General features: G+C 37.1%; 1 non-coding gene across 1 annotated transcript; it reads left to right on the top strand.

Moving 5' to 3' along the window:
• Positions 1-15,469: 15,469 nt before the first annotated feature.
• LOC123937767 lies at positions 15,470-15,573 on the top strand. The gene has a single exon (XR_006817563.1). It is a non-coding gene; the product is annotated as a U6 spliceosomal RNA (small nuclear RNA).
• Positions 15,574-24,658: the final 9,085 nt, after the last annotated feature.

Raw genomic sequence — 24,658 nt, 5'->3', positions numbered from 1 at the left:
GAGCAGTAATCATAGTGATGAGCTTAGCTTATATCTCTACAGCATTGTACGGCTTCTATAGTGATTACCCATGCATTATCATATTTAATGATATTTTGAAGTTATTAATATTATTATACCTATTTTAAAGACAGGGAAATGGGAATTTAGAGAGGTGATGTCAAATATACATCATACCCTATCTCCACTGCCTAAAGCCTTCAACAGTTTTTCATTGTTTTTAGAATAATTCAAGCTCTTTACCAGAGATTAAAAGTTTCTGCATGATATGATTCCTCACTTCCTCTCTACTTTTATCTCACTCCTTGCCTTTTATACACTCTCTGAATTGTTCACTGTGCTCCAAGATACTGTGTTGCCTTCCATTTCTTCAAAATGCCAAGTTGTTTAGAATTCGTATCCTTAACACATGCTGTTCCTCTGCCTGGAGGAATACACTAATAGTGGACACATATGTAGCTTTAAACTTTGCAGAAGTAAAAATAAGCAAAGAAATTATTTTGAACAATGTCTTTTAATCCAACTACTTAACACACTTCAACATGCAATGAGTATGAAAATTATGAAATAGATTTATATTCTTTTTCTGAAAGTATTAAAATCTGATGCATATCATATACAATTGTTATGTCAATCTGAATTAACCAAATTTCATGCTCAAATAGGAATATGTGGATTGTGGTTACCATTTTGGACAGCATTAGGTTAAAAGTGTTCATTATGACTAAATTTAGATTTGACTAAATGTTTGATTTCTTTCCTAGACATCCGTGCATGGGATTTAGCAGGAAGACTAGAGAAAACATACAACAAATAAAAGAATTATATTCTGTCTGGATATCTGAATTATCAAGTGAGTTAGGGCTTCAATCCCTTCAACCTCCTCATACTTACAAATCTCTTAAAATCTTGTCTGGCACAACAAGAACTCAAGGGGTATGAACAAGTTTTTATATCAGTATTATTAATATCAGAGACAGACTGGGGATACAGGTCTCCTGACTGCCAGCCAAATGCCCTTTCCAGAACCCCAAGGGACATGTCAGCAATACATTTATGCTAAAAATACATCATGGATAGCCACCAGAACTATGCAAACTTGCACACTGGATTCCTGATGCTGTAAGATCTGAGATGTTCCAAATCACCTGTTTGCAAAACAAAGCACTGAAAAACAAAATGATATCATTTTCCTGGATTGACCTTTAAATCCAGATCATGCTGGATTTAAATACATGCTGCCTCAACTATGTAGCTCTAGCTGCTAAGAACCCCAATGTTCTTATTAAATATGCAAGATCCAACTTGGGACCAGGAAGTCCTAAATGCCTGTCGTGAATTAAAGTCAGCATTGGATGGCCAAGCTTTTTTTTTTTTTTTTTTTTTATGTCAATGTACTCCCATCAACGAAAAGACTTAATGAAGCCACATTTTAGTTACATTCACACTAATAAATCAACCGAGAAAAAAGAAAGCTAAAAATACTTCATAACTATTTTTTTGTAATATCCTCAGAACTGAAAATTGGGGGGAAAAAAAGGATTTTTTAAAACAAGGACATCTTGAGGACAGCCATAGTAACGGAATCAAAGCCACATTATTACACAGAAGGGAGAGGATAATAGTGGGTGGTTAAGTACCTAATTAAGTCTATTTTCTAGACATGAATCCCCAAGATACCTTTGTTGTTCATACTCACTAAATATTTTTTATAGGTTACTTAGTCTCTGAGGAAACCTGTCCTCATATTAATAATTCACTGCAAGACAAGGACAGACAGAAATGCTCATGATCAATGTGACAGAATCATAGGTAGGACACTCATCCACACCCCTACCCAGGTAATATGCAAAATCTAAACCCACTTACTCTGAGAGGAAAACACAAAGGGGGTTACGTGTATGGTAGATCAGAGGGCTTTTGTCTGCAGCATAAGAGAAAGGGGGTGATTTCATTTATTTATTTATCACAATGTAAATGCTCATCTACCATGGGCCAGGTATTTTGCCAAATCCTGAGGATAGAAAACAAATAGTGTCCTGCTTTCATGGAACTTACAGTCTTGTGGAGAAGGAAATAACCTTATCAGGTAATTACAGAATAATAATTAAACTTAATATTTTCAGTAGGTTGTTCCAAGACTATAATCAGTATTTAATATACACGATCTCAATTAATCTTCCCAATGGAAATGAACATCAGTGTATAATTCAGATAAGTACTACAAAGAGGAAGAGCATGGTTATGGCAGCAGGTCATAGGAGGTCTTACGTTGAGAGATCAGGAAGTGAAAAATGAGCACTGCAATTCTGATAAAAGTTTAGCAACCAACTTTTTAGAAGAAAAATCATGATGTGTCATGTTTGCCCATTTCCATAGTATAAATACTTTCACCATCTTTTATGTTAATCTACCAATGTGATGTCACCAAAGGGGAATTGGGAATAGATGTGTACCATCAGCCCTGTGAAATAGGCAGCTCCAGCATATCTATGCAATAAGCTAAGATCTATTTAGAGAAGACAGGCAGCAATTTGGGCCCAACGCTCTGTTGTTGCCAATAAGTATATGTATCAGTTTCTGACACAGGACCACAGGTGGAGATGGGGATGTCCTGAGAGACATTATGAAGGATCCAGCCAAGCATAAACACACGCCAAGAATCTACCTAGAGAATAAATATATGCCTTGCCTTTACAAATAAGCTATAAAATTTCATAAGCAATTACATATTTTTATGATTTATAATATACTACATTAACGGCTTTGTTAAGTTTACTATACTTTTGTTTATAGAGTATTTTGTCAGTAAGGAAATATAATCTAGTCGATAAAATGAGACATTGATGCTGGGTCTTGAAAATGAGTCAGTTTTCTCAGTTATGAAAGGGAGATAAAGACATTTCAGAGAAGGATCCTATTGATAGCTGACTCAGCATGGCCCATGGTGTGGGTAGATGGAGCATGGTCTTCTTGGGGATGACAGGGATATGCAGGTTGTAGACTGGGGTTAGATGTGAAGGGTTTGGAGATTGTCCTAGGTAGTATAGCCACCCCACTACCTATATCTGGTTCTCCATGAAGAACATTAACCTGGAGAGTAATCGGAGAAGACTTGTATCTTATAAGGACCTTCATTAATGTGGAAGATGGTTCCAAGATTAAGAATCTGAGAACACAAAGACCAGTTCAAAGGTTATAGAATTTTTAAGAAACAGATACTTAGAACCATACCAGAGGTGCCTAGGTGGCTCAGTCGGTTAAGCATCTTTGGCTCAGGTCATGATTACAGGGTCCTACCATTGAACTTCATGTAGGGCTCTCTGCTCAGCGGGGAGCCTGCTTCTCTCTCTCCCTCTGCCCCCTCCCACTTGTGCACTCTCTCTCTGTCAAATTAATAAATATAACCCCTCCCCCCAAAAAAGGACCATGCCAGTGGAGATGCAAGAGGAAGGGAAGGCTAAAATTTAAGGTGTTCCTACCACATTTTTCCCCTATCCAGATGTAGACTTGTGAATTCTTACCAGATCACTGGATGATACAAAGATGATGAATGTTGAAAGAGAAGTTCAGGGTCACCTGGGTGGCTCAGTTAGTTAAGCATCTGCCTTTGGCTCAGATCATGACCTCAGGGTCCTGGGATAGAGTTCCACATAGGGCTCCCTGCTCAGTGGGGAGTCTGCTTCTCCCACTCCCTCTCTTCCTTCCCCCTGCTTGATCTCTATATCTCTCAAATAAAAAATGAAGTCTTAAAAAAGAGAGAGAAGACCAACTTTCTACCAACAAAACTTGGTTAAACAAATAATAAATCTATTAATCTTTTTTCTTCTTTTTCCTTTGGGTCACTGTCTGTGAACCTACATTATAATTAAGATTCTATTTATAGTTTTTACCAAATAGCATTTGGAGGAACCTATATTTTGTTTCACTTATTTATGCCTTTGATTTAGAGAACAACATAGAAGAAAATCCTGTTTCCAAATGAAGAATTTGGACCTGTTTTTGCTGTGGCTTCAAGTTAAAAAATGCTTCTCATTTTTAAAAGTTTAGAATTAGTTTTTCTTAACACTTGGAATTTAAATCTTTGTGTCACAACAAGAAATAAATGAAATCAAAGAGTGAGATAAATCCAAATAGTTGACATACTAATTTCTGTATTCAATTTTTTGCATAATGTTTGGCATACCTAGAAAAAGTCAAACCATGTTAAGACAACATTCTTTAAGGAATCTGCTTATCAGGACACCTGGGTTCCTCAATCAGCTCAGGTCATGATCCCAGGGTCTGGGAATCGAGTCCCAAATCAGGCTCCTTGCTCAGTGGGGAGCCTCCTTCTCTCTCTGCCTCTGCCTGCCTCTCTGCCTGTTTGTGCTCTCTGTCTCTCTCTGACAAATAAATAAATAAATACAATTTTTAAAAAAAGGAATCTTCTTATATGAATGTATCCTCTCGAGGCACTATTGTTCACTTCGTTTTTTATGACCATGTCTTTTAACTTAGAATATTATAAAAAATGTTATCTCCACAGTTTTAACCTTTAAAGCATGTTATAGAGTTGAAATCATATAGTATCAAGCCTTATCACATTGGCTTCTTACATCTAGTAATGTGCATTTAATGTTCCTCCATGTCTTCTCATGGCTTGGTAGCTCATTGTTTTTTAACACTGAATAATATTTCATTGGATGGAAGGACCACAATTTGTTATCCATTCACCTTCTGAAGGACATCTAAGTTGACAAGAGCTATTTTTAGTATTGTGGAATAGAAACTGTATAAAATTTTCTTTCCATATTGTGGGCTCAATCATTCTTAGAAAAACTTCCCATCACTTTTTTTTAAGATTTATTTATTTATTTATTATTTGAGAGAGAGTGTGTGTGAGCAGGGGGAAGGGGAAAGTGAGAGGGAGAGAAGCAGACTCCCTGCTGAGTGTGGAACCTCACACAGGGCTCCATCTCACAACTCTGAGATCATGATCTGAGCCAAAATCAAGATGTACCCCAAAGGAGAACACTTCACTTTCCTATATGTGGACTAGGCTCAGATCTACTCAGAATGAACTATGAAATATAGTTCATTATAATAATAATAATAATATAATAATATAATATTATATATATTATATTATATTATAATATTATTATTATTCAATAATAATAATGAAATATTGAAGAAATCCTTTCATCTCAGTAGACTTTAAACTCCTCACCTCAATATAAAGAGGTTTTGTTTTGTTTTGTGTTTTTAAGATACATCAATCGTCCCTCCATCCTGGCTATTACCTGGGATGCTTCTAAAAATTCCAGAGTTGGTACCTCCTCAGAAAATCCTGATTTAATTGATTGGTCTGAGAAAGCTCCTGGGCATGGGGTCATTCTAATGAAGACCCAGGGCTAACCCTTATTGCCTGAGATAATACCTAGGGTCCATATAGCTCTTGTTGCAACTCTAAAGGAAAAGAAAGAAAACTGAGCATCCTAAGCCAAAACTAAATCTTAACTGCAATATGCAGGCTGTGCACAGCATAAGCTCTCAGGTCAATCCCATATCCATATATTTTCTAGTCTCTGTTCTCTCACCTATAAAACAGAGAAGTAGTCCTTACCTTAGGAAGTAGTTATAGTGATTAAATAAGGAAATATAGATAGTGACTTCTACACAATATTAAGTTATACATATTTATTTTGTATTATATATTGTATGTATAATACATATGAATATATGTATAATATATTATATATGTATATATGTCTACATAAATATTTCAATGAGTATAACTAATCACTCCTACCAATTTATCCAATTATATAAGTGAGTCCATTTAAAATATAAGTGATAAATGAAACAAGATGGGATTGGGAGGGAGACAAACCATAAATGACTCTTAATCTCACAAAACAAACTGGGGGTTGCTGGGGGGAGGTGGGATTGGGAGAGGGGGAGCGGGCTATGGACATTGGGGAGGGGAGGCGAACCATAAGAGACTATGGACTCTGAAAAACAACCTGAGGGTTTTGAAGGGTCAGGGGTGGGAGGTTGGGGGAACAGGTGGTGGGTGATGGGGAGGGCACGTTTTGCATGGAGCACTGGGTGTTGTGCAAAAAGAATGAATACTGTTACGCTGAAAAAATTAATAAAAAGGGAAAAAAATAAAAAAAATAAAATATAAGTGAAAGTGGACTATGCACACTCTCCTTCCCAAAGCTTAAATTTCCTTCCTGCCCAAAAAAAAAAAAAAACCAAAATCTTGACAGTATGCCAAACTAGGACTGAAATGATATGATGCCTGAATCTGCTTTGAAATTCTTCATTAAGGAAAATGAGGTTAGGTAAAGTAAATGAGACAAACTCTCGGCAATGTAGAATCCAAGGGTATATGAGAATATATTTTATTCATAATTCTAAATTATTCTAAATATTGTGCTAGTAATTCATTCCACTTTTTTGTATTTTTTTTAAAGATTTTATTTATTTATTTGACAGACAGAGATCACAAGTAGGCAGAGAAGCAGGCAGAGAGAGAGGAAGAAGAAGGCTCCCCGCCGAGCAGAGAGCCCAACGCGGGACTTGATCCCAGGACCCTGAGATCATGACCCGAGCCGAAGGCAGTGGCCTAAACCACTGAGCCACCCAGGCGCCCCACTTTTTTGTATTTTTGAAGTTTTTCGTAATGAAACTTCTTTACAAATCTAAAAATAGAAGAATAAAGTCTCAGTTATGTCATAATCAGACGTGTAGACAATGTACAAGTAAAACTAGTTATTGTGAAAACCCAGGAATTTTTCAGAAGAGTTGGAGAGGAAAAGATTTGTTCACAGCATTCATAACAAAGAAAAAAAGGAAAAATGAAGTCACTAAGTAAATTCAATTTTTGTCTGTTTTGCTTTGTTATTTGGTTGCTATTTTCTCAAGAAAGAATGTAGAACAAATTGTCCAATCCTTAAGCATATCAAATAATGTAATGTGGAAAATAGCACAGCAGAATTCTGGTTTTGTGGAAATGACTTTACCTGGAAACACCTGAGGTCCCTATAGAAAGGATACTCAGAGAAATCTCTACTTTTTGTCTGAATTCTTATGAGAAGTTTTAGTTTCTAAGAAATGTGGCCTCTTAGGACCACAAAGAAGCTTGACACCTGTTGATCCAGTAGTCTCTACACTGTTGCCCAGGGAGCTCCAAGAAAACCCTAAAGGAGTCTTGTTCATTCAAAAGTGTTTAAAGAGTACCTACTGTGTATCAGACAATGATCTAGGAATTTAGTGAACAAAACATGTGAAATTCTTGCCCTATCCTAGAATGGAAAGTGATGGGTTCTCAGTGTTCAGTTGTTAACTATCTACCATAAGATTTGCCTTATGAGTTACTGGTCCATTATAAGATTTTTTTGTTTGTTTATTTACAGCATAACAGTGTTCATTGTTTTGGCATCACACCCATGCTCCATGCAGTACGTGCCCTCCCTATTATCCACCACCTGGTTCCTCAAACTCCCACCCCCCCCCCCGCCCCTTCAAAACCCTCTGGTTGTTTTTCAGAGTCCATAGTCTCTCATGGTTCATCTCCCCTTCCAGTTTCCCTCAACTCCCTCTCCTCTCCATCTCCCCATGTCCTCCATGTTCTTTGTTATGCTCCACAAATAAGTGAGACCATATGATACTTGACTCTCTCTGCTTGACTTATTTCGCTCAGCATAATCTCTTCCAGTCCCGTCCATGTTGCTACAAAAGTTGGGTATTCATCCTTTCTGATGGAGGCATAATACTCCATTGTGTATATATACCACATCTTCCTTATCCATTCGTCCGCTGAAGGGCATCTTGGTTCTTTCCACAGTTTGGCGACCGTACCCATTGCTGCAATAAACATTGGGGTACAGATGGCCCTTTTTTTCACTGCATCTGTATCTTTGGGGTAAATACCCAGCAGTGCAATTGCAGGGTCATAGGGAAGCTCTATTCTTAATTTCTTGAGGAATCTCCACACTGTTCTCCAAAGTGGCTGACCAACTTGCATTCCCACCAACAGTGTAAGAGGGTTCCCCTTTCTCCACATCCTCTCCAACACACGTTGTTTCCTGTCTTGCTAATTTTGGCCATTCTAACTGGTGTCAGGTGGTATCTCAATGCGGTTTTAATTTGAATCTCCCTGATGGCTAGTGATGATGAACATTTGTTCATGTGTCTGATAGCCATTTGTATGTCTTTGTTGGAGAAGTGTCTGTTCATATCTTCTGCCCATTTTTTGATATGATTATCTGTTTTGTGTGTGTTGAGTTTGAGAAGTTCTTTATAGATCCTGGATATCAACCTTTTGTCTGTACTGTCTTTTGAAAATATCTTCTCCCATTCCGTGGGTTGCCTTTTTGTTTTGTTGACTGTTTCCTTTGCTGTGCAGAAGCTTTTGATCTTGATGAAGTCCCAAAAGTTCATTTTCACTTTTGTTTCCTTGGCCTTTGGAGACATATCTTGAAAGAAGTTGCTGTGGCTGATATCGAAGAGGTTACTGCCTATGTTCTCCTCTAGGATTCTGATAGATTCCTGTCTCATGTTGTGGTCTTTTATCCATTTTGAGTTTATCTTTGTGTACGGTGTAAGAGAATGTTCGAGTTTCATTCTTCTACATATTGCTGTCCAGTTTTCCCAGCACCATTTATTGAAGAGACTGTCTTTTTTCCATTGAATATTTTTTCCTGTTTTGTTGAAGATTATTTCACCATAGATTTGAGGGTCCCTATCTGGGCTCTCCACTCTGTTCCACTGGTCTATGTGTCTGTTTTTATGCCAGTACCATGCTGTCTTGGTGATCACAGCTTTGTAGTAAAGCTTGAAATCGGGTAATGTGATGCCGCCAGTTTTGTTTTTGTTTTTCAACATTTCCTTAGCAATTCAGGGTCTCTTCTGATTCCATACAAATTTTAGGATTATTTGCTCCAGCTCTTTGAAAAATACTGGTGGAATTTTGATCGGAATGGCATTAAAAGTATAGATTGCTCTAGGCAGTATAGACATTTTAACAATGTTTATTCTTCCAATCCAAGAGCATGGAACAGTCTTCCATCTTTTTGTGTCTTCTTCAATTTCTTTCATGAGTGTTCTGTAGTTCCTCGAGTACAGGTCCTTTACCTCTTTGGTTAGGTTTATATGGTTCTTGGTGCTATAGTAAATGGAATCGATTCTCTAATTTCCCTTTCTGTATTTTCATTGTTAGTGTATAAGAAAGCCACTGATTTCTGTACATTGACTTTATATCCTGCCACGTTACTGAATTGCTGTATGAGTTCTAGTAGTTTGGGGGTGAAGTCTTTGGGGTTTTCCATATAAAGAATCATGTCATCTGCGAAGAGAGAGAGTTTGACTTCTTCCTTGCCAATTTGGATAACTTTTATTTCTCTTTGTTGTCTGATTGCCGTTGCTAGAACTTCTAATACTATGTTGAACAAGAGTGGTGAGAGTGGGCATCCTTGTCGTGTTCCTGATCTCAATGGGAAGGCTGCAAGCTTTTTCCCATTGAGGATGATAAGATTTTTTTTTAAAGAAAATGTTTTGATAAAAATGGGCCAACACTAAAAAAAAAAAAAAAATGGGTCAACACTATTTAAAATTTGCAAGTTTACTCTAACCCCTTGCTTTAAGATTGAAAAAGTTATGGCTCCAAGAGAGAAATAAAACTGCCCCAGGATGCATCCAAATATTGGCAGGGCCAGGACCAAAAAGCAAAACTGCTGATTCCCGAGTGATTGCTTTTCCCACTTCCCACATTCTTCTCTCTCTTCCTTTGGCTGACTGACCTAGGGGAAGCTCACAGATTTGGAGTGAGAAGCTTGACATCTGAAATACAGAGAATTAATTCCATTTTCCTGATACTTCTTTTCCTCATTTACAAAATGAGGATACATGTGGTTTAGAGAATCAAATCAGCTAAAGTATTTTGTACACAATTTATATATAAACTGTAAAATACTATACAGTTGTTAACAATTATAGTCTAATGCCCTAAATCTTTTCACTGATATTCCTCAGAGCAAAATAATTGAAAGATGGAGTAATAACAGCAAAATGAAAGGAAAATAAGACACACAAATTGATTAAATTCTTATAGTTGAAGCAAAATAAAAATAAATTAAATAAATAAATAAATAAATAATCAATTTGGGTTGCGACCTGGCCTTCCTATATGATGTCATTTGACAGTGACTCTGTATGCAGGGATTGAGGCTTGGGCTCTAGAAAGTCAGACTCCTCAGGAGCATCATTATTTGAACTATAAAATGGAGATGAACCAACAGAATCTACTTCATTGTGTTCTCTTTGAGATGGTACTTTTAAAGCATTTATTACAGTATTTAGGACATAGTAGGTGCTGAATAATGATCAATCATTATCTTTAACTCTAAAATATTGAAAATAATTCCATCTCATAGGATATTCATTAGTATTAAATTAACTAAGGTTAATTTCACATCAATTAAGTGACTGATGTATATGAGATATTGAAAATATGTTCTTTCCCTTTCTCTTTCTTCTCCTGATATGAGAAACTAGATGCAACAATTATAATTACTGGAAAACTGCAAGGGACATGTCACAAGTCTATTTCTCTAAGTCAGTGGCCATACAAATTTAGTGTATGATATAATCTCCTTTAGATTTTTTTTAAATTTCTTTTCAGCATAACAGAATTCATTGTTTTTGCACCATACCCAGTACTCCATGCAATACGTGCCCTCCTTAATACCCACCACCTGGCTCCCTCAAAACAAAAAAGCATCGTTGGTCCTACCTCCTACGGAGCGGAAGCCCAGAAATCTGATTTTTAGCAAACATCTCAATACAAATAGTACAAATAATGAGTTAACACTTCCTGAGTGGTCTAAGCCCTTGTAACTCAAGATGTGGCCCTTGTTCCAACAACTACATCACCCAGGGATTTGCTAAAAATACAGAATCTCAGCCTTATATCTAAATTACTGAATCTTCATCAAATTTTAACAAGATCCCGAGGTATTTCCTGTATATATCACAGTGAGTCGTGTTGGTCAAAACTCTTTTTCTGGGCTGTTAGGTAAGTCATGATCACCTGGATCTCATTAGCTTCTCCTCTAAGAAAATCTCTTCATTACATTTCATCATAAATGTCATCTTTATGAGAGATTGGTAGAAAAAAATAGGCTTATTAAGATATTTCAACATTTCTGCTGAATTACTATCAGAGATTTTGTCCATTATATTGTCCAATGTCTTTCATTTAAAAGACCACATAAGTTAATTTTACAGGGAAAATGTCACATCTAAAATCTCTCTCTACTGATGATTTTCTTTTTATTTTAAAATTGGGAGTGACAAATAACTAGGATTTTTTTTTCCATTGGCTACTATCTCAAAATTAAATTTGATATTCAATGATCATAATTCTATTAGCCTAATTTGGGGGTATGTTAATTGTTCTTTCCATTGGCATAGCTCCAGCTTTTCTACTGTTCTTTTATATTTTTCTTTTAAGATTTATTTTTTTTGTTTGTTTGTTTTATATTATGTTAGCCACCATACAATGTGCCATTAGTTTTTGATGTAGTGTTCCAAGATTCATTGTTCATGTGTAACACCCAGTCTACTGCTCTTTTAAATATTTGTGTCTTTTCTGTTGTTTTGTTTTGTTTTTTTAAAGATTTTATTTATTTGACAGAGAAAGAGATCACAAGTAGGCAGAGAGGCAAGCAGAGAGAGAGGGAAGCAGGGTCCCTGCCGAGCAGAGAGCCCGATGCGGGGCTCGATCCCAGGACCCTGAGATCATGACCTGAGCCAAAGGCAGAAGCTTAACCCACTGAGCCACCCAGGTGCCCCTAAATATTTGTTTTAAACATATGTATAATTTATGTACTTAGGCTTATGCTTATTTGCATTTTTACACACCCTTATAACCACTACCCAGAACAATATATTGAGTATTTTCACACTCCCATAGCTTATGTCCCTTCCCAATCAATAGTTCCCAAACCCAACTCCATCATCTGACTTCTGTGGCATTATTACTTTTAGCCATCCTTGAACTTCATATAAATAAGATCATATACTACACAATTTTTTGTGTCTGGTTTCTCTTATTTAAGATAATGTCTTTGAAATCCATCTTGTTATTGTGTTTATCAGTAGTTTTTACCTTTATGTTTCTGTGTAGTATTCCATTGTATAAATATATCACAATTTTGTTTCACCTATGTTTCTGTTGATGGGTTTATGACCTGTTTCTAGCTTGAGAGTATTATGAATAAAGGTAATGTGAATATTTGCATATAATTATTTTGATGGAGATATGTACTTATTCCTTTTTTTTTTAATTATTTTTATTAACATATAATGTATTATTTGCCCCAGGGGTACAGGTCTGTGAATCGCCAGGTTTACACACTTCACAGCACTCACCATAGCACATACCCTCCCCATTCTCCATAACCCAGCCACCCTATCCCTACCCCCACACCCCCCAGCAACCCTCAGTTTGCTTTGTGAGATTGAGAGTCTCTTATGGTTTGTCTCCCTCCTGATCCCATCTTGTTTCATTTTTTCCTTCCCTACCCCCCAAACCCCTGTCCTGCCTCTAAATTCTTCATTTCAGAGAGATTATATGATAATTGTCTTTCTCTGATTGCCTTAGTTCTAATGGGTGTATAGCTGGAATTGCTCTCTTACTAGTCTATGTACACGAGTAAATCCTTTCTGGACATAGGGAAGATATACATTAGTAATAGAAATAAAGTTTTCAAATAACAAGAAGGAGGAACCATAAGAACACAAGAGAATAAAGAAACAATATAACAACATTTCAAGATTAAGGGTATACTATAGTGTAGGGGGAGAATACTGGTTAAGGAATATAGAACCCTGGAAATCTTCTTTAGAAATTCACTTCTTTCTGGAGCTTTCAAAAAGATGGGTTGGTAGAGTAGATGTCCTCAATGACTCTATCCACCTTGTTAATCTAGGAATTTAACATGAATTTTTTTAAGGGAATCATCTGGCTGTTTGATAAGGAAATACATTAGAGTCCTTTCTGATTAATAAGTTGTGAGGGAGAATACTTTTAGAACTTTTCCTTCAAATGTTGAAATTGTTTCTCATGCCAGGCCTATTTTGTGGAGCTGACTGATCAGAGCCCATGGTATTCATTGGGCCACAGTTACTGGAGAACAAGGCCACTGTAACTTATAAGGCAGGAACCCACATTGCCCATCTTATTTTCATTTTGTCTTCTGTGGCAAAAATCTCTGAGGCAGAGCCTCAGCTCCAGGGCAGACTGCCTTCCTTTTTAGTCTCCTTTTTCCCACCCCATGTCCTTGTTTGGGTGAATACATTCAGGGAACTTGGTGCCCATTTACACGCTCATTCCCCTACAGGTATGCTTTCACCAATGAGTCCCAATCCTTAAATTTGGGAGAGATAAGATACCTCACTTCCTCTTTTATTTATCAACTCTAATTCAAGATTATCAGATATCCATGTATTAGTGTGTGATAAATTCTTGGCTATTAACAAAACATTTTCCTTCTGATTTTTTTTTTTTTTTTTTTGCCTTATGTATAACATTCTTTTAGTAAAGAACCCCAGCAGGAAAAGGGTGAAAGAGTATAGGGCTGCTTGGACTCCCTCAAGGACTTAGGAAACAGGATATTGAGAGATCACAGAAATCTTGTAACTAGAGCAGTCAAAGGTCATGTGCTAAGAAAAGCGAGTTGTTAAAACAAGGAACCATGAGGAGAATCCTGGCATATTATGGCTGCCAGAGAGACAAGCTTCATAAGCATTCAAGCCACACATCCCACAGCCACAGATCAGGAGGGTTGCTTGGCCTTGAATGCCAATGAAAATAAAGATGCTAGGGACACCTGGGTGGCTCAGTGGGTTAAGCCTCTGCCTTTGGCTCAGGTCATGATCCCAGGGTCCTGGGATTAAGCCCCACATCTGGCTCTCTGTTCAGTGAGGGGTCTGCTTCTCCACCCCTGCCTGCCTGTCTGCCTACTTGTGATCTCTGTCAAATAAATAAATAAAATCTTTAAAAGAAAGAAAGAAAAAGAAAAAGAAAGGTGAAAAAAAAAAAGAAAGAAAGAAAGGTGCAAAATAGAGACAGGAGCTCTGGGAACCACATCATGTTTCCAGACTCACCTACTGAAGAACCTGACCATGTCATAGAGCATTAATCTGGACATCTGCCACAAGCCTGACCTGAGCTTCTCTCTTTATATAACACGTTTATCTGCCCCAATAGCTTTAATTTTAAGGCTTTAATCCTAATCCACATATGAAAAAGAAAAAAAAATCAGAATGATTAAGACACCTGCCCTAGCATGCACAGTTATTATGTGGTGAAATCAACTTTAGACTTTGTCTGACTGTAAAGTCCATGACATCTTTGTCATAACCAGCTGGCTCCATCTATCATTCTACAAATGAAGACATTACAGTTCAAAAAGCCTATACAAGTTGTCAGAGTCAGGATGAGAATCTGGAACTCCTGACTTACTACTGGGTCGGCCCCAGTCCTACTGCCCTGTCTTGTTAATGCTAAAACAAAGCAAAGCCTCATGTGGTTTTCAAGACATTTTCTGAAATGTCATGAAGAGATTGTTTTGTCATCTCTCTTTTACAGACTCAAGTACTGGAGTCATAGTGCCTTTATTTGAAGTTTAGCTCTGTCATTTGAAGTGTAACATTAGCAGGTTACTTAGTTTTCCTGTGCTTTAGTGTCCTCATTTATAAAATGAGAAAACAGCAATGCCTTCTTAAGAGGTGTTAAGACTAAATGAGATAATACATGTAATTAATTTGCAGTTGCATTGGACACACAATCACCATATCATAAATAGCAACTATTATTGTTTATCTTCTATTTCTGATGCAGTAGCAGGCAAGATGGTTCTACTGTAAAGTTAGAGGCTTGGGAGCTAGGAGGATGATTATTACTCCCATGATACTCACAGGTCTACTCAGGTACACTTCCTTAGGGACTTTGATCAGGTTGCTTTCATAGACGAGAGCAAAGAGCCAGAGTATACCTCACCCTCATAATTTTCCAAAAGGTTAATTCATTATAATCTACCAGACCCTGAGCTGGGCTCCAAGACTCCAGAGATGAAAAGGTTAGACTGCTTCCTCACAGTTCAGCCAATAAAATGCCACTCAACAATTGAAGACAGTACAGTGGAATGTTGAACTATGTTGAGGAAGAGGTGAGACCTAATCTGTCTGCCAGTGAGTCTCATCAGACAGCCCCAAAGGTCACTAGCAAGCTGCTCTAGAACTTGATGAATGCTCAAGCTGAAAATCCAGCCTGAGATCCTGGGAATAAGACTGAGGGACAGGAAGATGATTATTTGTCTTTGAAAAAAGCTCTTTTCTGGACCATTGATCCCTCATCCATAAAATGGGTAGATTTGTTAGGACCACTAAGTATTAAAGAGGAAATATGTTTAATGCTCACTCAGTTGCACCTGTACCAAAATTGGAACAATGCAGAGAAGATTAGCATGGTCCCTGTGGAAGGATCACACACAAATTTGAGAAGCATTCTATATTTTCAATTGAAAAATAAAATTCATACAGAAAAAAAGAGGAAATATGTTTGGCATGTAGCAAGCATGACTAAATAATAATAATAATAATAATAATAATAATAATAATAAGTTTAAAGTGTAAAACAAAGATGGATCCATTAAAATGTTCTCTGAGTTAGATCTAAGTTAACTTCTTCAAAAACTCTTAAAAAATATTCCATAAGGAAACTGAATGTGTAGCACGGCTGCACTGGGTAGCTAAATAGACAGCTTTAACCCCAAAGAAGTGTCTGCTTCCCACCCCAACCAGAGCTATAGATTTGCATTGAGTGTTAGAATCCAGGTCCTGTGGTCTCAGAAAGTTAAATCCAAGACAGTCAGCAGCTCAGCTCTGGTTAAAGCCACAAGAAAGACAATAGAAATCAGTCCATAAACTACCAGGAAAGCCCTTTACTATTCACCCAAAAGAAAATGTAAACTGTCAGGGATCCTGAGTGGGGTGAAAGTGAGTTAAGGGATTGGAGTCATAATAATTCTTCTGTGTGTGAGCCCTGATTCAGAAGTGTCTTTTCTTTATCGTTATCATCCTTCTCCTGATAGGTGTGGCTTAGGGAAGTAAACCTGTGTGTGTGTGTGTGTGTGTGTGTGTACTTCCCCAGGAAATGACAAATGGGCTAAAATTGTAGTAGCACCAAAGATTAAAATATACAGTTGGCTATAAGAAGTAGGGATGGGATGGGAATGAAATGGAGAAAGACTTTACAAGAGAATCACTTCGACTTATAAACACCATCAGAACAGGGACTGGGTTGACCTAATATATCATTATATCTTCAGCATCTAGCACAATGGCATTCAGCAGGCATTCAGTGAATATCAATTGAAAGGACAGATCAATGAAAAGGAGAAGAAAAACATTCCAGACACAGGTACACAGGATGTAGGACATCACTCTCAGTCTGTCCAGAGTCTACCTACTAGAAATGAGAATCAATTACCTAAGAGAGAGTACGGTTATCTGCTTTTTTATAGCCAGCATGGACTCAAACCTTTGCAAAGGTGAAGCTGCTAATTGGAGGACATGATAGAGTCTTTTACCTCCCATCTCACCTGTGACTTACTGCCCAGTCACAGGATGGCTTCCTCCTCCGGGAAAGGAATAGTCTTGGTGGATAGACCACAAGAGATAAGGGAGAAAGGGAGGGGCTTCTCCTCTCAAGAGTTGCAGGTACAAGAGAACAGTGACCTTTCACTTAAGGATTACCACACAAATGTGAAGCCCAGTGGCTGCTAGCATGTTTCCAAGAAAAAAGAGCCACTTGTTTTTTGGGTAGAAACAAGCAAGGACATAGTGAATCAGGTTCCAATATGAATCAAATCAAAAACATGGAGGGAGGAGGATAAAAATCTCTTGCCATTGTCTTAAGCTGGGCAAAGGTACAAGAGGGATGAAGATAGATTATTTCTGTATGATGGAGCCCAGGGTATTATGAATGGGCACTGCTGAAGAGAGGTAGGCAGAGACCAGACTATGTCATAATGAGAGTTCTGGAGTTTATTCTGAAAATCAAAGATGCCAAAAGAAATTTATAATCTAAAGAGTGGCAAGATCCTATTTGACACTAGAAAGCAAATTCTCATTCAGATTCTTAAAGTGTGGAAGATTCTGAAAATGGCTGCAAACTCCTCCAGTTCTTGCATGCATGCATCTTTCATCAAGTGGCAGTATATCTTTCCTCCCCTACCTGCCTTGATTCTGAATTTGGCCTTTGGCTTGCTTTGACCACCAGCACATTGGTCAGCATGATATAAATAGGGTTGAAAGTGCTTAGACATTAGGGTTTTCTCTCTCTCTGAAACTACCAGGGACCTAAGCCCAAACTAGTCTGCTGAAGTAGGAAAGATCAAGTGGAGGAGACTGAGGCGCGGTGTGAACATTCTACAACAGTCAGACATTGTGAGTGTGAGCATGCTAGATCATCCAGCTACTGGCCAATGCACCAGCTGACCACAGGTCCATGGGCAAGCCCAGAAGAGACCAGAAGTGACTCAGATCAGAAAATCCACCCAGGCAACTAACAAAATATGTGAGTGATTAAAAAAAAAAAAAAAGTCTATTGCTGCAAGCCACTAACCAATAGTAGCTAACTAGTTAACTAGTATGGAATGTCACCTGAATGTCAACTTCTCTGTACTCATACTAATATAGTATTGAACAGTAATATACAAATAAAAAAACTATAAAAATATTCCAGAGAGCAATCTCAGTATATATAAAACATGTAATATATGCTGAGTCATAGGGTAGCTCTATTTTTAATTTCTTGAGGAACTGAAGGGGCACCTGCACCCCAATGTTTATAGCAGCATTGTCCACAATAGCCAAACTACAGAAAGAGCCCAGATGTCAATTAACAGAGAATGGATAAAAAAGATGTGTGTGTGTGTGTCTGTGTGTGTGTGTGATGGAATATTACTCAGCAGTCAGAAAGGATAAAATCTTACCATTTACATCAATGTGTATAGAACTAGAGGTTATTATGCTGAGCAAAATAAGCCAATCAGAGAGAGATAGTTATCATATAGTTTCATCATATGTGGAATATAAGAAACCATACAGAGGATCATAGGGGAAAGGAGGAAAAACCAAATGAGAAGAAATCAGAAAGGGAGACAAATCATGGGAGACTCTGAAGTCTAGGAAACAAATCGAGGGTCACAAAATACAGAAAACCCAGAACCATTAAAAAGAATATAGATGTAACTGACCATAAAAATGGAGGGAAAGATATTATAAAGTCAATAAAATGGGAAGAATAGGGGTAAGGGAATAGCAATACAGCTGACAGATAAAGGACCAGTATGTAACATACAAAGTTATCATGTATACTCAAAAAATAAAATAGTAAAATCTACATATATGTAAATTGCAGAAGAGAAAATTCAAGTGGACAACAAACGTAATAATATGCTCAAGTTCACTGATGGACAAGAAACAACAAAATATTACCTTATGTATCCATTTCCTGCCAAGGGTTGAAAAGTATAGTAACACTGATTACCAGCAACAATAGGAGAAATGTACTCACATACATCACTTGTGGACATGCTACTTGTTACAACCATTTTGGAAAGGAACCTGGAAATATCTGCCCAAAATAAAAATATGTCTTTGACCCAGGAATCTCTTTCAACCCAGAAGTCTCACTCTCAGGAACCTATCCTATAGAAATAAAAGGAACTGAGGGGTAACTGGGTGGCTCACTTGGTTAATCAGCTGCCTCAGGCTGAAGTCATGATCCTCCAGTCCCAGGAGGGAGTGTTGGGGATTATGCTTCTCCTTCTCCCTCTACCCCTCTCCCCTGTTCATGCTCACTCTCTCTGTCTCTATCTCTCTCTCAAAAAAAGAAATAAAATCTTAAAAAAAAAAGGAAATGAAAGGAACTGAATTGTTTCTCAGGGGCAAAAAAAAGAAAAAAGCCAGAAATTAGACATATCTATCAGGAGAATAAGATTAAATAAATTTTAGTGCATCTACATTTTTCATGGAATACTGAGCAGTCATTAAAATGAAGTTAAGCAATAACAGTTAACTTGATGGGATTTCTATTAACTACTGACAGGTAGTTAACATGTAGAAAAATGTATGGGAGATATAATGCAGTTTTTTTTAAAAGCAAACAAAGAACTCCCAAATCCCTTTATTTATATAATATAAGTGACGAGATATCTATATTTTTGTAAGTGGTTATAGAAGCATGAAGAAACTATGCATAAAAAGATGCATTTTGTTAGTATGGATTGAGGGAGAGTGGATGAGGCAAAGGTGTGGCAAGAAAAAGAGCACAAATTGAAAATAAAAATAAAACAATGGGAGAAAAGATGACACAACAATACAACACATATGGAATAATCCTACTTCTGTAAATTGTCAATTTAGAACAAAATATTATAAATGATATATGTAACTTTATATAATATTATTATGGAATATAACATGTAACATATAATGAATAGAATATATATGCATGTTCTATAGGTTACATAGATTCTGACTTAAGCCAGAATGGAGATGATGAAGGAGTATGAAATAATTCACTGTGAATATGCCCTGAAAGAGAAACAAAAGGATTTCCTGAAGGATTTGGTGTGGCATTTCCCCTTGGGAAGAAAGAGAGGACACATGGGCAATTACAAGATATTTGGGAGCTGAAGGGGAGTACCTGGGGGGCTCCGAGCGTTAAGCCTCTGCCTTCAGCTCAGGTCATGGTCCCAGGGTCCTGGGATCAAGCCCCGCATTGGGCTCGCAGCTCAGCGGGGAGCCTGCTTCTCCCTCTCTCTCTGCCTGCCTCTCTGCCTACTTGTGATCTCTGTCTGTTAAATAAATAAATAAAATCTTTGGGGGAAAAAAAGATATTTGAAAGCTGAGTCAATGGAATGAGGGGATTTCCATAAATTAAGATGAGACAAAGCGCAGGTATAGTTGGTTTTGAAGAAAACATTAGGAGTCCTGTGTGAGACATGGTGAATTTTATGATACAGGCTAAGAGTGATGATGAGAACATAATAGGATATGCAAGTCTGATAGTCAGGCAAAGATCTACTCTGGAGATATAAATTTGGAAGTCAGCAACCTAGAGACTTTCAAAGGCTTGTGACTGCATGATATATCCAAGAGATCAATGGGTTAGAGAAGGGGTCCAAGGACTAAACCCTGGATGAAAATAACCATGATATATTTTATATATTCATGATATATAAAGGACCAGAATCTGTAACATACAAAGTTACCATGTATACTAAAAAAATAAAATAGTAAACTCTACACATATGCAAATTGCAGAAGAGAAAATTCACATGGACAACAAACATAAAAAGATGCTCAATTTCATTGGAGGACAAGAAACAACAAAATATTACCTTATTATCTTATGTATTCATATATATATGGATACATATACATATATATATATGATATATTTTAAAAAGAGCAAGTTTCAAAGTAATGTGTATAGTATGATTCTGTTTGGCTTAAAATAAGTCTAACTAAACACTTACATTATTTTATATACATATATCTGAAGAGTGGGAAAATTGGAAGGATATACATGAGTTTATTAACACAGGCTACCTCAGGAACATGGAAATGTAGGTATCACTGCGGAGGGGATAATTAGTCAGGCCATTATACATCTTTGTTTTTTGTCTTTAATTTTTACTTATTGTAACATATAATTGTAATTTATAAAACTTCAAAGAGGAAAAAAAACTTTTCTTCCCACCAAAATAGTAATTTCTGATTTCTCTCTAGGTGGGAGGAATGATAACCCATGTTCTCTCCAAAGCCTTGTGCAAACATTCAAGCCAAACTGGAAGAGTAGAAAGGTTTCTTTCTGCTCTGCAATTACATGACATATCAGCCAGAGATTCCAAGGAAGGAAGCTGGCATTGAAACTTTGCCTTGAGCAAGAGCACAGCTTTAAGAAAAGGTTCAACTAATCTTCTTTGGCTATGGTTAACTGAGCTGGAGAAGAGCAGAATCATTCTGAGAGCTCTGAGATGGAAATGGGAAAAGCATATTCATATAAAAAGGAAGGTTCAAGAGGAAAACATAAGAAGGGAACAGGAGAAAGAGAAGTGCCTCATTTGCTGGATTAGGACTGGAGGAAGGATCTACACTTCTACTGACTTCAGGAGCAATTACTGAGTTGGACACAGATTTTAACTGTATAATATATTGAATGAGAGCATTGACTCTGGACTGACACTGACTATCTCAGTTCTAGCTCTATCAATTCATTTTCTCACCTAGAGTAAGGTATCCATACTTCTCCATATTTCAGTCAACTCATATGAAAATAGTGTGATGATGATGATGATGATAGTAATAGTAAAAATAATAATGATATCCTTGCTTCATAAGGGTGTTTTGATTAAATAAGGCAATTTTTATAAAGTATCTAACTTAATGTATGATATATAGCAAGCATATTACTGTTATCATCATCATCATCTCAGTATAATCAATTTAGTTAATTCTGTGGGCTGAATTGTGTTAACAAAAACATATTTTCACATCCAAATACCTGGCACCCATAAATGTGACCTTATTTGGAAATAGGATCTTTAGAATTAATTAAGGTGAAATCATAACGGGTTAGGAAGAGCCCTAATTCAATTACTAGTGTCATAAGAAGAGAATAGTGGACATAGAGACACAAGAAGGATGACATGGAAAAATAAAGACAAAGATCAGAGTGGTGCAGCTAGAAACAAGAAACCAGGGACTGTCAGCAACCACCAGAAACTAGAAGAGAGGCATTGAACACTCACCCTCCAAGCCTCCGGAAGGAATCGACCACGACAACACTTTGATTTCATACTTCTAGCCTCCAGAACTATGAGACAATAATTTCTGTTGTTCAAGCCACCAAGTTAAGTTTGCAGTAATTTGTTATGGCAGCCACAGGAAATTAATACTGTTAAAGGTATGGAAGCAATTGGTGAACTTTGCTAGCAGCAGCCCCCAACACCACGGAATCCACATTAGTCTGAGGATTTATTAGTCTCGTGAATTTGGACATGTTGATTTTGAAACATAAAATGGAATATTCCTTCATCTGTTCCATTCAGTGGAACCTTAGGTAGCTTACAGACTTCATAATAGGTCAGAGAAGACAGAGACACCCACAATTCATGGACTGAATTGAATATCAATGTAGAACAGGGTTTCATTGGGAATCCTTGAATAAGCATTAAAAAATAAAGGTAAAAGCCTGCTTTTTTTCAGAAAATATAAAAATAATAAGTATCAATGCTTATACTTACTATGTACCCATTCATTATTCTAAGCATTTTGCATTTACTTACCTATTTAACTCACATTACAAACCTATTAATAGAAAAAAAGAATAAGCGATACCACACATTTTTACTTGTAGTAAAAAGGTATTGTGGAAATGAACCTTGGAATGTGCCTAAAATATACAATAAATGCAGACTACTAAAGAGTCGTGTTCCCTTTCTATGGTACAGAGCTGTTGCCTGAAAGTCACTGCCAAACAAGGGATTATACTTCTCAACCCTCGTGCATTTACTCTATATGAGGCCCTGTCATTCCCATATGGCCAATATGAGGAGAAGTGATATGTGTCAATTCCAGGCCAAGAAATTCAAATATACAGCAAACATTTACCATTTCCTCTTTTCCATGCACTGGAAGCCCAGCGATGAGTAGTGTAGGGCTTTTCTAAGCTTCAAGAAGACTGCATCCCTGAGCTGTTCATTGGAGGCAAGGCATCCAGGAGCTCTGCTCCACTGGGAATATCAACATTGCTAAGCCATCCTGGGATTCTTTATTATAATACGCAGCCCAGCTTGATTATTATTATCATTATTATTATCATCATAGAATTATTATCACATAACTTCTCATTTTTAAGAGCAAGGAATGAACACTTTAAACTCTACTGTTTACTCTACTGAAGCCATCCCAACCAAAGAAATTTTGCAGCCTAGAAAGTCACTACAATGTCTCTAATGTCTGAAGTTTAGGTCAAGAGAAAAATCTTTCTTCATGTATTTGTCCATTTTATTTCCAGGTCCCTTCCAAACACCAAACTAAAGAGCCCATTTTCCCTGAAGTGCTTGGAAATTATACTTTTGTTGAATGTTGCTGTTTTTCAGATTGTAATTCTCAGCTATAGATAAGGTAGCAGATAGACCTAGCTGATTAAGCTCATCCAGCTCTTATATCTGGGCAACTAATGTGTCATAAACAGTTAGGGAACATGTCCACATCACTGTGTCAGAGCAGATGAAAAATTTATTCTTCTCAGACAGCAATATAGGTTTATAATTTTTCAGTGTTCTCTGAGAAGAAACAGAAATGAATAATTACATTATTGAGTACCATTTTGAAGAAGATCCTTAAAAGCCAATCTCCTCTCCTTATCTCAGCTGATTAAAATGATAAGAGGACATTTCTCAATATTTCACCATTCCATTTTACTGAGGGTAATATATTGGATGTTATTTAATTTTTCCCCTAAATCTAAAAGCTTGTCTTAACAGACTCAAGATTTGCTCCAAGTCAAGGTGGTTGGAGCATTGCAAAATTTGTTCTTAAGTACTCCATAAAATGTCTCTTTTCCTTTTTTTTTTAAAGACTTTATTTATTTGACAGAGAGAGATCACAAGTAGGCAGAGAAGCAGGCAGAGAGAGAGGAGGGGAGGCAGGCTCCCTGCTGAACAGAGAGCCCGATGCGGGACTCGATCCCAGGACCCTGGAATCATGACATGAGCCGAAGGCAGAGGCTTTAACCCACTGAGCCACCCAGGCGTCCCTCTTTTCCTTTTTTTAATTACTCATCACCCACTGTCATAATACTCAACTCCATCACTGTAGCAGTTACAGTCAGTACCTAAATGAATGGGCATAGCTGTATTGCAATAAAACATCTACAAAACAAGCATTTCAAACAGCATTTCAAAGACAGGGAAAATTAAGTGCAACACATCTACAGCATTAATGTGGGTGACACATTCGGGAGGGGGAAATGGTCATTGATAAGAGATTAATGAACAAGGAGGATAGCCATATGAGAAGTTCGAGAAGTATCAGGGACCAGATCACACAGAACTTGCTAGGCAACAATTTAATTTTAAATCTGTGTGCTTTTGATGTTCAGTGAGGAAAATATAGAAATCAAGGCAGATTACTGAACATTTTACTTGAGAAGCAAGGTTACCTATGGTGAGAGGTAGGGAAAGTTTGGAGGATGGAGCTCAAAAATTCTATTTCAGCCAACACATGATTTGCATTCCATTTTTCCTGCAAAAAAGTTGGAATGATAATTAGCAATCCATTTGTTTAGTCTTAAACTCTTTTTCTAATAATTCTCTATTATATTTTGGTGTCCTGGAAAAGAGGGTAAAGTTTAGCATAGACAGAATCAGGTTGAAATGTCAATTCTTACACTGTCTAGCTGTGTGAACCAGGGAAGCCATCTCTCTGATCCTCTATTTTTTCATCTGGGAAATAAATTTATTATCATTATTAACTTCATAGAGTTGTTTTGAAGAAAAGTTCTTAATGAAGGATGTGGCAT

This window comes from Meles meles, chromosome 2 (assembly GCF_922984935.1).
Source record: "Meles meles chromosome 2, mMelMel3.1 paternal haplotype, whole genome shotgun sequence".
Lineage (NCBI taxonomy): Eukaryota > Metazoa > Chordata > Mammalia > Carnivora > Mustelidae > Meles > Meles meles.
The sequence above is the reverse complement of the archived record's forward strand: the minus strand, read 5'-3'. Positions and strand labels throughout refer to the sequence as shown.